Source organism: Ovis canadensis, chromosome 2, assembly GCF_042477335.2.
Source record: "Ovis canadensis isolate MfBH-ARS-UI-01 breed Bighorn chromosome 2, ARS-UI_OviCan_v2, whole genome shotgun sequence".
Lineage (NCBI taxonomy): Eukaryota > Metazoa > Chordata > Mammalia > Artiodactyla > Bovidae > Ovis > Ovis canadensis.
The window spans coordinates 14,656,934-14,671,902 of NC_091246.1; positions in this window are offsets into that span (position 1 = coordinate 14,656,934).

Genomic DNA, 14,969 nt, shown 5'->3' on the forward strand with positions numbered 1-14,969 from the left:
GACTATTGACATTTTGGGCTATTTTGGTGTAGGAGGTTGTCCTGGACACTGTAGGATGCTGAGAAGCATCCTTGGCCTCCATCTATTAGACACAGGTAGCATATCCCCTACCCCAGCCCCCAGAACATCCCTAGACATTGTCAGATGTCACCTGGGAAGCAAAATTATCTCGGGCTAAGAACCACTGCCTTAGAGTGAGTGTTGCAGGAAACCTAGATGAAAGTTGCAAGACTTCTTATGACCTATCCTTGGAAGTTAGGCAGAGACACTTGTGTTCTGGTGGTCCAAAGTGAGCCCCAGGGCCAGTCCAGATTTAAGGAGAGAGGGCTATACAAGAGTGTAAATACAAGGATCAAAGATTGATTGGTAGGAATCATCTTTGGAGACTAGGAGTGTATTAGTAGTTTACTCATGGAAGCAATGTTCCAGGATTCTTTTTATGCTTTTTGTCACCTCCTTTTCATGATTCTCTGCTGTATGCTCACTTTGTCCCCATTTCTGTGAGAGGCACTGGATAAAATGACGTAACTCATGGTTCTTGTTCCTGAGGATATTAGAGGCCACTTGCAGATACAGATTCAAAACCAGAGGTTTTCACTGTGACATGGGATATGATGAGATACAGAGTGACAGGTGTGAAAGGAGCATGGGAAAGGGTGCATCTTCTAATGTGGGAGTTCATACGTGGCTTCCTGAAAGTGACACCTGAGCCGAGACTTGAAAGATGAGTGAATCGATCCAGCCGGGGAGATGTAGGAAGGGTGTTCCCAGATGACACAGCGCAGTGGAACAGCAGTGCACCCGGTTATATGCAGAGCCTTCAAGCCCGAGGTGTGTAAGCATGCAGTGGGGCCCAGGCGGGAGCTGATGCTGCTCAGAAGGGGAGAGGTAGAGAGTAGCGACCCTGTGCTCCAGGCTAAAGAGCAGAGACTTGATGTTGTGTCTATTTCCTGGTCATTGATTTATCAGTGCCCAGTCACTAGGAAATGACACATCGCTATCTAGTCAAGTGAGCAGCAGTGAGGTCTTCCTTTTAGGGTGCCAGAAACCTGAGGGTGCTGTGGAGGCAAAACAGCCCTGTAAACCAGGTGTGACGTGATTCTCTACTTTGATGGGTGGGGAGGCCAAGAGGGCCAAGTGGTGTGCCGGGTGCCTCCTAAACGCTAAACTCTTTGACGGGGGCTTTGGAGACCTCCTGCCTGTCAGTCCCCATAGCAGCTGTGTAAGTGTGTTCTAATCATTTGTAGGTGATGTCACTGAGAGTCTCAGGCTTTCAGTGACTTGATCAGTGTCTCATAGTCAGGTGAAGAGCTAGGAGTGTATCCAGGTTTTCTGATGGAGATGTGTGTGTGTATTTTGATGTCGAGTTGTCTAAAAAGAAAAAAAAATTAAGAGAAAAATAAAACTGAACAACCTTGTGTGTTTTTGCTTTGATTGGAGTGTTAGAAAATTCTGGCCTGTGATTGTTGCCTCAGGCTGCTGGGATCTGTTTGGTGTCTGAGAATGTCCATGTGTCCCTGTGATTCTGTTACCTTCTCTTTTTAAAAAAAAATGATTTTCTTTTAAAAATTTTTTATTGAAGTATAGTTGATTTACAATGTTTAATTTTGTTTTACAGCAAAAAAGTGACTGAGTTACTCACATACATACATATATATTTTAATATATTTTTCATATTGCTTTCCATTTTGGTTTATCAGAGCATACTGAATATAGTTTCCTGTGCTATACAGTGGGATCTTGGCCGTCTGTCCATCATATATCTACCAACCCCAAACTCCCAATCCTTTCCGCTCACCCTTGGCAATCACTTATCGGTTCTTTATGTCTGTGAGTCTTTCTGTTTTGTAGATGTGTTCATTTGTATCATATTTTAGATTCCACATATAGGTGCTAGCCTACGGTACTTGTCTTTATCTTTCTGACTTCGCTTAGTATGATTAATCAATAGGTCCATCCATGGCACTGTTTTATTCTTTTTAATGGTGGAGTAATATTTCATTGTATATATGTCTGTATATCATATCTCCTCTTCCCTTCCTCTGTTGATGGACATTTAGGCTGTTTCCATGACTTGGCTATTGTAAATAATGCTGCTGTGGACATAGGGGTTCAGTTCAGTTCAGTTCAGTTGCTCAGTCATGTCCGACTCTTTGCAACCCCATGAATCGCAGCACGCCAGGCCTCCCTTTCCATCACTAACTCCCGGAGTTCACTCAGACTCACGTCCATCGAGTCAGTGATGCCATCTAGCCATCTCGTCCTCTGTCGTCCCCTTCTCCTCCTGGCCCCAAGCCCCCGAGCATCAGAGTCTTTTCCAGTGAGTCAACTCTTCGCATGAGGTGGCCAGAGTACTGGAGTTTCAGCTTTAGCATCATTCCTTCCAAAGAAATCCCAGGGCTGATCTCCTTCAGAATGGACTGGTTGGATCTCCTTGCAGTCCAAGGGACTCTCAAGAGTCTTTTCCAACACCACAGTTCAAAAGCATCAATTCTTTGGTGCTCAGCTTTCTTCACAGTCCAACTCTCACATCCATACATGACCACTGGAAAAACCATAGCCTTGACTAGACGGACCTTAGTCGGCAAAGTAATGTCTCTGCTTTTGAATATGCTCTCTAGGTTGGTCATAACTTTTCTTCCAAGGAGTAAGCGGCTTTTAATTTCATGGCTGCAGTCACCATCTGCAGTGATTTTGGAGCCCCCAAAAATAAAGTCTGACACTGTTTCCCCATCTATTTCCCATGAAGTGATGGGACCGGATGCCATGATCTTCGTTTTCTGAATGTTGAGCTTTAAGCCAACTATTTCACTCTCCTCTTTCACTTTCATCAAGAGGCTTTTGAGTTCCTCTTCACTTTCTGCCATAAGGGTGGTGTCATCTGCATATCTGAGGTGATTGATATTTCTCCCAACAATCTTGATCCAGCTTGTGTTTCTTCCAGTCCAGCATTTCTCATGATGTACTCTGCATAGAAGTTAAATAAGCAGGGTGACAATATACAGCCTTTACGTACTCCTTTTCCTATTTGGAACCAGTCTGTTGTTCCATGTCCAGTTCTAACTGTTGCTTCCTGACCTGCATATAGGTTTCTCAAGAGGCAGGTCAGGTGGTCTGGTATTCCCATCTCTTTCAGAATTTTCCGCAGTTAATTGTGATCCACACAGTCAAAGGCTTTGGCATAGTCAATAAAGTAGAAATAGATGTTTTTCTGGAACTCTCTTGCTTTTTCCATGATCCAGCAGATGTTGGCAATTTGATCTCTGGTTCCTCTGTTTCTAAAACCAGCTTGAACATCAGGAAGTTCATGGTTCATGTATTGTTGAAGCCTGGCCTGGAGAATTTTGAGCATTACTTTACTAGCATGTGAGATGAGTGCATTTGTGCGGTAGTTTGAGCATTCTTTGGCATTGGCTTTCTTTGGGATTGGAATGAAAACCGACCTTTTCCAGTCCTGTGGCCACTGCTGAGTTTTCCAAATTTGCTTGCATATTGAGTGCAGCACTTTCACCGCATCATCTTTCAGCATTTGAAATAGCTCCACTGGAATTCCATCACCTCCATTAGCTTTGTTCGTAGTGATGCTTTCTAAGGCCCATTTGACTTCGCATTCCAGGATGTCTGATTCTAGATGAGTGATCACACCATCGTGATTATCCGGGTCATGAAGATCTTTTTTGTACAGTTCTTCTGTGTATTCTTGCCACCTCTTCTTAATCTCTTCTGCTTCTGTTAGGTTCATACCATTTCTGTCCTTTATCGAGCCCATCTTTGCATGAAATGTTCCCTTGGTATCTCTGATTTTCTTGAAGAGATCTCTAGTCTTTCCCATTCTGTTGTTTTCCTCTATTTCTTTGCATTGATCACTGAAGAAGGCTTTCTTATCTCTTCTTGCTATTCTTTGGAACTCTGCATTCAGATGCTTATATCTTTCCTTTTCTCCTTTGCTTTTCACTTCTCTTCTTTTCACAGCTATTTGTAAGGCCTCCTTGGACAGCCATTTTGCTTTTTTGCATTACTTTTCCATGGGGATGGTCTTGATCCCTGTCTCCTGTACAGTGTCACGAACCTCATTCCATAGTTCATCAGGCACTCTTATCTATCAGATCTAGTCCCTTAAATCTATTTCTCACTTCCACTGTATAATCATAAGGGATTTGATTGAGGTCATACCTAAATGGACTAGCGGTTTTCCCTACTTTCTTCAATTTAAGTCTGAATTTGGCAATAAGGAGTTCATGATCTGACATAGGGGTACATGTATCTTTTCAAATGACAGTTTTATTCGAGTGTTACTATGTCCCCTGGAGCTGGGTCCTAGATCATAAGTAGTTCCCTTCTTGCTCTGTTGTCGCTGTCCACTGTAAGATTCTGAGGAGCAGCATCCAGGCAGCAGGATGCTTTCTAATACACGCAAAGGATAAGGTGAAGGATTTGGGCTCTCAGTTGGAGAAAGACTCTGAGAAGACACCTGGCTAGACTTTGATTATAATCCTTATGCATTCACTCCCTGGGCTAAGCCCCAAGTTACCAAGATGAGTACATTTGCCATTTAAAAGAAAGCTTCCAACACAGTGAAATCCAAGAGACTGTGTTTTTAATTCTGAAAATACGTCTACATGGGTCTACTCATGGCAAACCCATACTAATAAATCTACCCTTTGTTCCCAGGTTAAAGTTCCAACTTCTTTCCATGGCATATTAAGCATTTCCCAGTCTGAGCCCACCTTCCTTCTCCAGCTTCATCTTCTGCTCTTACTGATAGTGAAATACCTGTTCTTCCTTCAAAAGTCTATACATTGAGCCTTTTTTTTAAAAAAAGTAATTGTGCCCTCTTCCTGTAATGTGTTCTTTTTTCTTTTTTGTCTAGTTACTCCTACTCATTTCTTTGAGATCTTGATTGTTTATTTGGCACATGTCTATGAACACCCCCAATGAGCAAAAACCCTGTGCTATGTGTGTGTGGTGGGGAGGATTCAGTGATAAGTAGGACATAGTCCCTGACCTCAGAGAGACCATAAGCATTACTTTCTCTGTGAAAACACCCTTAATCCCCTTGGTAATTCCCAAAGCATGCTCTTAGGGTCTTTATTATACCACTGACTACCGTATGTTGTAGTTATTTGTGTATATATCGAACTTCTTCCTCATTGTGTGAGAGCAGAGATCACACCTGACTTGTTCATTGCTGCTCAGGGTCATAGTGTCTAGCTTAGGTCTGGATTATAGTCAGTACATATTTTAAAATAAATGAATAAGTGAATGAGTGAGTGAACAGGTAAGTAAATGCAGCTTCTTGGTGCTTAAGCCTATGAATCGTCACTAGCTTATCTCTTACAACAGTGGGTCAGGAGAACGACTTCCTTGTTCTACATGTAAGTTCAGTGTGAAGATTTCTATATGTGTTTCACCTCTGAAATCTCTTAGTGGAAGAACAGGTTTTTGACACACAGCCAGCAAACCTGACAGAGTCAACTTGCTTTCTTTAAGAAGATTAATGAACAAGGACTTAAGAGAAGGGATGGGTGAACTGGTTACTAACAAGTAAGAACCAGCCATAAGCTCAACCCTATTTCGGGAACAAACCAAACCAGGATCTTTCAGGTTGAGCTTGGCTTGGTTCAATTAATCCTTCTCCTTCTCTTTGTGCCTTCATTGCTCCCACACCCACCACAGTGGCTCACTCATCTCTGTTGAATCATGAATCATGAGCCGGCAGCACCTCCATGCTCTGTCCTCTGTTGGATCTGGTGGTTTTTTCACCTTGCTGTCCCATGAGGACAGAGGACTGGGGGTGGAGGGAGAGTCTTAGATAAATAAGCCGTTTTGCATCTTTCAGAGCGAAGGCAGGTCTGAGTGGGCTTTGTGATTCATGGTGGAAGGAGGATGTGGAGGAAGGAGGAGGCATGGGTGGGATGAGAATCAGTGGAGAAGACAGGGAGATTGGCACATCTTATGGGGGTGGGTGGGAAAGGTGATCCACCAGAGGCATATCAGGACTGGAAGGTGTTTGGCACATGGGGGAGGGATTGTAGGTAGAGTGGGAACACAGATAGGTACAGTTTTTTTGTTCATTTGCAAATTTCTAGTCAACTTTCAGGATCCAGATTGAATGCTCTTTCCTTATGAAAACTTCTCTGGCTTTCCTGTTGTACCCTGAATTATTAACACTCTTTGGTTCCCTCCTCCACCACATCATTTTGCATACTGGTTCATTCTTTCTTCATTGCCGTCTCTTCTAGACCATGAGCACCCCAAGGGCTGAGGTCTGGCACACATTTATACCGACCATCTTTTCCGAGTCATGTGGCCTGGCACAGTATACGCTGCCTGGTCTGAGTGAGGCACAGAGCATCTGAAATGAAGACCATCTTGGAAAATCTGGGACACATGGTGAAAACGTGCTTAAGACGCCTTGTGTACGAAGAGTCAGTGGAATTTAATAGTCTTCTTTTTATTGCCGTTCCCCCCAAATTCTTGGGTTTCTGCCTTTCCTAATATGAAGATGCATTTTGCTAAAATGATTCATTTTACAAAATTCCTGCAGGCCAAGCAAGAAGAGGCATGCACTTAGGTTTCAAATGGAAATGCATGATCTGGAAACCTGAGGTTTCAGTTCCAGTTTAGTTTATAGGTTCAGCTAGTTGTTTCAAACTTCTTTTCCTAACCAGGATCTCAGAGAAAAGTGAGGAGTGCCCACAGTCCCAGCATGCAGCTATCAAAATCCTACTGTATTCCAGACCCTTTTGCTTATGTTATTCCATTTAGAACCATCCTAGGAGACAGGTAAATATTAGCTGCATATATTAAGCAGGTGAAGAAATTGCTTGGCTCCTTGAGGGGCAGGTATGAGCTATACAAGAATCATTTTGAGCCTAACCACCGTCACAATCCAGACAATCAATAAAAACTGAAAAGAGCTCTTGTTTGTTGAGAATGTAGGAATGGCAGCTGCCCTTGTTGCCTTTGTGGTTAGGCTAGAGTCACTTTTCTGGGACACTGGGGGGCAGTGTGGTATAGTGGTTTGAGCTTGGGATTTGGAGTAAGGAAATTTGGGCTTGGGTTTGAAAGCTGTGTGGCCTTAAACATATTAAGCAACCTCTCTGAGTCTCAATTTTCTTGTCCCCAAATGGGGATAATCACTGTAATACCCATTCCCTGGGCTCTTATGAGGATCAGGTGAAAATGGATGTGGAAAGTGTTTTGTAAATTATAAAGAGCTAAGTACTTGATTCAAATATTCTTGTAAATGCATTATTTGGGGTGGGGACTCCTAAGGTCCTTTCTGACTAAAAATCATTGCCTTCAAAACTGCCTTAATGATTAAGGCAGTTGACTTAGGTTAAGGCAATTTCTTGAATCTGGAGCTTCCTCTTGGGGTTCAGATATACCCCTACAGGAGGCTGTTGATCAAATAAAGATACATTCTCTGACGCAGAGGTAGAGAAAGATACTCCAGCTTTTAATGGGGGGTCCATTTATTAGTTTAATCTTCTAAAAGAAGAGCAGGTTGTTCAGGATCCAGGACAGGGGTATTTGACTGGCGAGGAGGAAAGAAAAGGTGCCAGGACTGGATGTTCGAGGAGGCCAGGTGAACACCAGGCCTCTGGGGACTCCAACTTTGGGGTCTGCGCTTGGCTGAAGGGAGAAGGGCAGAAATGGAAAGTGGTGTCTGGTCAAGGGTGAGTCCTGAAGATCAGCGCATCTTGCAGTCCTGAGGCAGGGAGGCGCTCTCTTGGTTTCCCACTCATCTCCCTTGTTTCCTTATCTTCAGTCATTTGGGAGTTTTTCCATGTCTGCATGTGCCCTCTCCTGTCTTCTGCCTGATGGTTTTCTTCAAGTTAGTTGACTGACAAGTAAATTCAGCTTCATCTAAATCGAAGGTATCTGTGAGATTGCCTTATAACTACTAAACTAAAAAATACATATTCATGTATCATCTAAAGTCACTCTGTGGGTCACCAGTTGTCCATGTGCTAACTTTACTGAAAGCTTGTGTTCCAGATGAATCAGCCATCTGAAGATGGAGTCTGCTCTGCAGCATCTTCAACAAGCAGTCCCCCTGCATCTGTCTGCACAGCTCTAGGGACCGGAGCTCAGCTTTCCTCTCGAGACAGCGGTGCCAGAAAATTATTCTGTAGATTGTGCCCAAATCTTCTTACCTGTAATTCCACCCACTGGCTTTAAATCTTGGGTCACAAACCGTGTCTGCTTTCACTTCCCATGATTACCTTTTAGGAATCTGAAGCCAGCTCTCAGGCATCCCACACTTCAGTCAGGCTGGACGTCTCCAGTTCCATCCAGCATTCCTCTGATGACACCATTGTAAGTGCCCTTGACACATTTTGTCAATGTTCTTTGGAAAGACTCCAGTTTTGGAGTTCCCTCTTAGAAATGTAGTTTCTTAAAAAATGTACCTCTTAAAAATGGGACATAATTCTCTAGGTGTAGTCTAGACAAATGAGGTTGAATGTGGCTATGGCCTCTCTCATTCTAGATATGCTGCCACTATAAATACAGATTAAATAACATCCTCTTAATAATGTACCTACCAAAGGTCAGTAGGTTCTCTGCAGAATGACTGTTCTTACAGCAGTGCATATATCTTGCTGTAAATATCCACACTCTCACCTGCCCACCTCAAAGCCAGTCAAAGGCATGTGTGAGCTATCTGACTTCCATCCTGGGCAGCATTCTTTAAACCTTTTTGATTATGCAAGTGTCTCTAGAAAAATATATTGAGCATGCATCTCTAATATGTGCATGTTTATTTTCTTATAAAGAGTGTAATGGGGCTTTCTCAGTGGCTCAAGGGTGCTTTGCCAGTGGCTCAAGCAGTGAAGAATCTGACTGTGATGCAGGAGACATGGGTTCAATCCCTGTGTCAGAAAGATCTCCTGGAGGAGGAAATGACAACCTACTCCAGTATTCTTGCCTGGAAAATCTGATAGAAGAGCCGGGCAGGCTATAGTCCTTAGGGTTGCAATGAGTTAGACATTGCTGAGCATGCACACACACACACACACACAAGAGTATAATGGTCTCAGACATATAGTACATGAAAAAATGGGAAATTTTGGAAGTGTGAGATAAACCAGTCAAGCGTAGACATTCTTACCCTCACCTTATTGGATTATATTGCATACCCCAACTGGAGGAGTTCACCCTGGAATTCAGAACACTCAGTGTCTTCCTGCTAAACAGAGCAGATCTCCGGATGAAAGGATTGACCCGCCAGTTGTGGTCACTCTGGCCCCATGCCCTAATGCACTGTTCTCGAACTTCCCAGATAATGATGGTGACAGCCATGGGTAAGCACTCAGAGGAATCAGTGAAGGAAAAGGGGTCATGTCTATCCCACCATCCCCATTTACTACCCTTATCTTGCTTTCTCAGCTCACATACTCCTCTTTCACTCTATGTCCCTTAAACATTTTTTCCCTAAAAGACTAGAAATGTTTCTGGAATGCACAGAGGTATGGTAACATGCTAAAAAGGCAATAGTGATTTTGGGTGCCAGAGCAAACAGGAGAAATCTTTGAAATAAGGTTCCTTCTACTGTAAAAACCTCAAGTGATAAACTGGAAGTGATCAGCCCTGGCATGAGTTCAGAGGAGCATGAACAAAGTGAGAGTGGATGTACAGTCTCTCCATGGGGAGAGGCTGGAGCTGCTGCATAGCTTTAACCAGAAGAAGACAGGGCAGGGCAAGAGGTTATTTTCAGATGCTCTAAGAGTCAGGCAGAAGCAGCATTCATCCTCTTCCCTGCGGCATTGAGGGATGATTAGGGAATCCTAGCGGAGGCTACCACCTGGGCTGGAGAGTTGGGTTCTCCAGTTCCTTGATGAGTTTAGGTATGAGCTAGGCAAGCAGGGGATGGAAGGCTATTAGACTGAAGGGTTGCAGAGTCCCTGTGAATTCCAGGATTTGGAGCTTTTAAGGTAAGAGTGAGATATGATTGGGAGGACCCCAGTTCTGCCTGATCCCCACTGACTCCCTTTTGGGCCTGGAGTTCTGACATCCCTATTTCTTCTGGCATGGGGCTGCTTCTTTTTGTGAGATCAAGGCCTAATAAGGTAGGTTGATCTGGAGTGAATGGCAGAAAGCCCTGGGTGGACCACTGCCTGCCATAATTGAGGCAGAACTTTCTGGGTACATGCAAGATTTAAAGGGAAGTGACACCCACTTCACCTTTTTGCCCTCAGTGAGCAAAAAATTGTCCTCTTCTGGACATTTTCCTTATGGGTTTCTCTGTAGAATCGTTAAAAAAGGTATGAGATCTGAAAACCTGGGGGTGTCTGTTCTCTTTCCTGAAGATAAGAAACCATCAACACCATCTTGATCAGGCCAGTGTCACCTCCTATCGGGCAGCCTTATGTCTTATGGAGCCTAGGTCACCCGAATCTGTTAATCTGGCCTCAGGAATGGCTTGGGATCTGTTTGTCCCTTCTGTAGCTCCTCTGTTTCATGCCCTTGTCACCCCTCATATGACAGTGACAACAGCCTCTTGCTCTTTGGTTTCCTAGCCTCTATGCCCTCTCTTCAAGAATGGTCAACTTGAGAAATCAACTCATCACACCAGCGCTCCCCTGAATGATTCCGTGTTCGCTGCATACAGGATAACAACTCAAACTCAGTCCTTCATAGTTTGATGCCACATGACCTCTCCTCCTTCCTCTCCATCCGGGAACTGCTTCTCCTTGCACCCTCAGTATACCTCTGCCATGGGAATCCAGACTTTTTCTTACAGTGTTTTGGTTTCTCAGAATGCAATGCCCTTATCTATATTTCATGCTTGGGAAACTCCTTCAGACCTTCTCAAAGTTCACATTTTCTGTGAAATCTTTCCTGGCTCACCCAGGCAGGGTCAGGGTCTCCTCCCTGGCCGTTTGGAATCCTTTGAGCCAGACTTTGCTGTGTCGCCCCATACTGAGTCCACCTCTGTGGCTCATGAGTGTGCCCATCAACCACAGGGACAGAGCTGTGCTTATGATGGCACTTCCTGTGTGCTCTGGGTCAGGAAGACCCCCTGGAGAAGGAAATGGCAACGCATTCCAGTATTCTTGCCTGGAGAATCCCATGGACAGAGGAGCCTGGTGGGCAACAGTCCATGGGGTTGCAAAGAGTTGGACATGACTGAGTGACTTTCACTTTCACTTTCATGTGTGTCCAGGAAATTAGTCAAATGAAAGGATAATTAGATTTCCTAGCCTGTAATTCATTGACCTGCTGTCAGTTCAGTCTCTCGGTTGTGTCTGAGTCTTTGTGACCCCATGGACTGCAGCACGCCAGGCCTCCCTGTCCGTCACTAACTCACGGAGTTGACCCAAACTCATGTTCGTTGAGTCAGTGATGCCATCCAACCATCTCATCCACTGTCATCCCTGTCTCCTCCTGCCTTCAATCTTTCCCAGCATCAGGGTCTTTTAAAATGAGTCAATTCTTTGTATCAGGTGGCCAAAGTATTGGAATTTCAGCTTCAACATCAGTCCTTCTGATGAACACTCCGGACTAATCTCCTTTAGGATGGACTGGTTGGATCTCCTTGCAGTCCGAGGGACTCTCAAGAGTCTTTTCCAACACCACAGTTCAAAAGCATCAGTTCTTTGGTGCTCAGCTTTCTTTATAGTCCAACTCTCACATCCATACATGACTACTGGAAAAACCATAGCCTTGACTAGATGGACCTTTGTTGGCAAAGTAATGTCTCTGCTTTTTAATATGCTGTCTAGGTTGACCTGCTGACCATCCCATAAAGAAGCATGATATTAGACTTGCCCTTTGAAAGTCAGCTGAAATGGCCTCTCATTTTCTTCAGAGCTCTTGGGTCTGTAGCAGAGAGAGCACTGTGTAAGTTTGTAACAAAATATCATAATCTGGGTGGCTTAAACAGCAGAAATTTATCATCTCACTCTTCTGGAGCCTGGAAGTGTCTGTAATCCAGGTGTCAGCAAGGTGGGTTCTTTCTGAGCGCTGTGAGAGAGAATGTTTCGTGCCTCTGGCAACTTTTGGCTTATAGAAGTATTGCCTTAGTCTCTCCCTTCATCTTCACATGGTGTTCTCCCAGGGTGTGTGTCTGTGTCCAGGTTTTCTCCTCTTATAAGGACACTAGTTGTGTCAAGGCCCGTTTTAATTGAGTCCTTCTGCAAAGACCTGAGTAATGTCACACTGAGGTACTGAAGTGCATATGGGACATAATTTGAACAATTATAAAAATACTGAGTTCTTGGGAATATGACTTCCGCTCTCTCAGAATCCCTTTCCACACATACAGAATGGAAGATGGAACAAGATGGATAGACGCCTGAAACCTCATTTATAATACGTTCTCTTTCACTTTGGAAAGAGAATATATTATAAATTCCTTCATTCATTTAACAAATAGCTCTTGAGTGCCTAGTATGTGCCAGGCACTGAAATTTGTGTTCCATAAGCAGAATTCTCTCAGTGGTTTGTACCCTTCCTGCTGAGTGAGACATCATGAAGTGTCCATGACATATCTGTGGTCGGCATCTTCAATGCAACCTGTGTCATTCGATGGGGAATCCACTTCATCAGCTATTTGAATATTGGTTTCACAATCTGAAGAATAGACCTGTGGTTGCCAAGTTTAAATCTTAGGCATTATCTGGTTATGAAATCAGTTTGGAAAAATTTGGAGTGAGCTCCATTGCTCGGCCATTCTCCAATCCCAGTTTCTGGCCTCTGGAGGCATAGTCACCATCTATTTGGAAAGGAAGTATCAATGGTAGCACTTACTTCCTAAGAGCCTCTGTTGTTAAGAATTGAGCCTCATTTTAAAGGCACATAATGTAGCCAGGCAGCCACAGACATAGGATTGGGTGCCTCCCGCAGTGGTAGGTGAGCCAGGCTCACTGGGATTATTCCCTGGACCTTTCCTCTTCCCTCATTGAGACCAACAAAACTGTGTTTATCATTTAAAAAGTTCCCATAGAGCCAGGGCTCTCATATCCTCTGGAGTTTGTGCTATGCACCTTAAATGCTTTTCTAATTTAATGTTTGCGACTGCCTTGAGAGATAGGAACTATTACTATGACTATTTTATGAGACACTAAGTTGCTAAAACCTGAACCAACTTTCCTGAGGTCTTGTAGTTAGTAAAGGGCAGAGCAGGATCTTACATCCAGGTCTGTTTGATTCTAATGTGGGGGTTGTCACCTTCACCTCTCTTGGCATCTCTTAACACATCGATCTGATCCTGTCACTCTCTTGTTAAAAGCAATCTGTAGCTCCCTGTTGCCTATAGTGATGGCATTTTACCAGAGATCTGAGGACACTGTGATGCTGAATGCAAAATTTGTGTATGTGTGAGTATATTTTCTGGGAAAAAGTATTCAGATCTTGGCCAGATTCTCAAAGGGTTGCTGACTTCAAGGGCTAAAGTACACATGCCTTAGAGAGGGAGTCAAGACTCATCACTGTCAGAGCTTCACCTTTCTCACTGGGGTGTTTCCTTCAACTTCCTGTTCAGTTCTGTTGTTTCAAACTTCCAACAGCTTTCTGAAGTTTCCTTGCCCTTTCACACCTTCAGGCCTGTGTTCGTGTGGTTTCCTCTGCCAGTGCTGCCTGTTGTCCTCTTCCTCACCAGAGAAATTCCAGCTCATCCTTCAAAGTCCAGCTAGGATGCCACCTACATGAAATTGTCCTCAGTCCGCCCCCTGCTCTGGGCTTGTGTGAGTTTTATTCCCACTGTTCATAGAGAACTCATGGCATTGTCTGGGGACTGAATGGTTTTGAGCCATTGGAGACCCAGAGTCCTCGTCATTCTGTACTGTCTGGTAGAGGGCTTGGCCCAGGGTGAACATGCAGGAACCATCTGTTGGAATTTAAAAAACAATGAGTCATTTAACTTTATCTGGGTCCCATAATCTATGGGACACATTTTTAGACTTGCCTTGGAGGGCAGGACTAACTTCCATCTTTTAGGCTACATGTGTTCTCCCAGATCTTACTTTCCTGAAATGTTTGATATGGGAAACCAAATTTGTGAAATAATAAGCCCTGTTATGCTTCTACTGGACAGAATAGAAGGAAAGCTGGACAGACTGAGAGCAGCCTCTGTGTAGTGACTGGTATTTTCAGAGTCATATGCTAAGTCGCTTCAGTTGTGTTTGACTTTTTGTGACCCTATGTAACGTAGCCCTTCAGTTTCCTTTGTCCATGGGATTCTCCAGGCAAGAATACTGGAGTGAGTTGCCATGCCTTCTTCCAGGGGATCTTCCTGACCCAGGGATTGAACCTGCATTTCCTGCAGCTCCCGCGTTGCAGGCAGATTGTTTTACTGCTGAGGCATTGGGGAAGCCTTTCAGAGTCATAATGGTCAGATTTAATAGTGAGGACTTGCTCTATTCATCTCTCTGTTGCTTGCCATCTGTCTACCCATCCACTTCATGAAATGTCTTCCTCATTAAGATTTTCCTTCTCTTTACCCTTTCTCTCCTCTTCCCTTGCCTTGCCTTCTTTGCTGTTCTCTTTCCTTCCCATATTCTGGAACCAAACTGTTTAAACTTGAATCCTGGTTCAGACATTTATCATTACTAACTCTAAAACTCAGTTTCCTCATGTATAAAATGAGAGATTATAATAGTACCTCACTAGAGGATGTTATAAGGAGTGAATGAGTTAATCTGTGTGAAACTCTTAAAATTGTGTTCAGTCAACCTTAATGCCTCTTGGTTTTCTCAACGACTTCTTTGTTTTTCTTAGTGACTTGCTTTTCTTTTGCTGTCCACCTTCTCTTTCACTTTCACGAGCGTGCTCTCTCTCTCTGGGTCTCAGTTCCTTTTTCTCAATCTTAGTTTTTCTCTCTCCCCATGCCACCCCCCACCCCCACCCCCGGGACCCCATTATAGGTGTTCACAGTCTTCTGTCTTCCACTGCCTGACTAACTAGAAGGGTCTCAAGTAACTTCTCTGGGCCCATGGAATCTACAGACTCCCCTAGGAGAC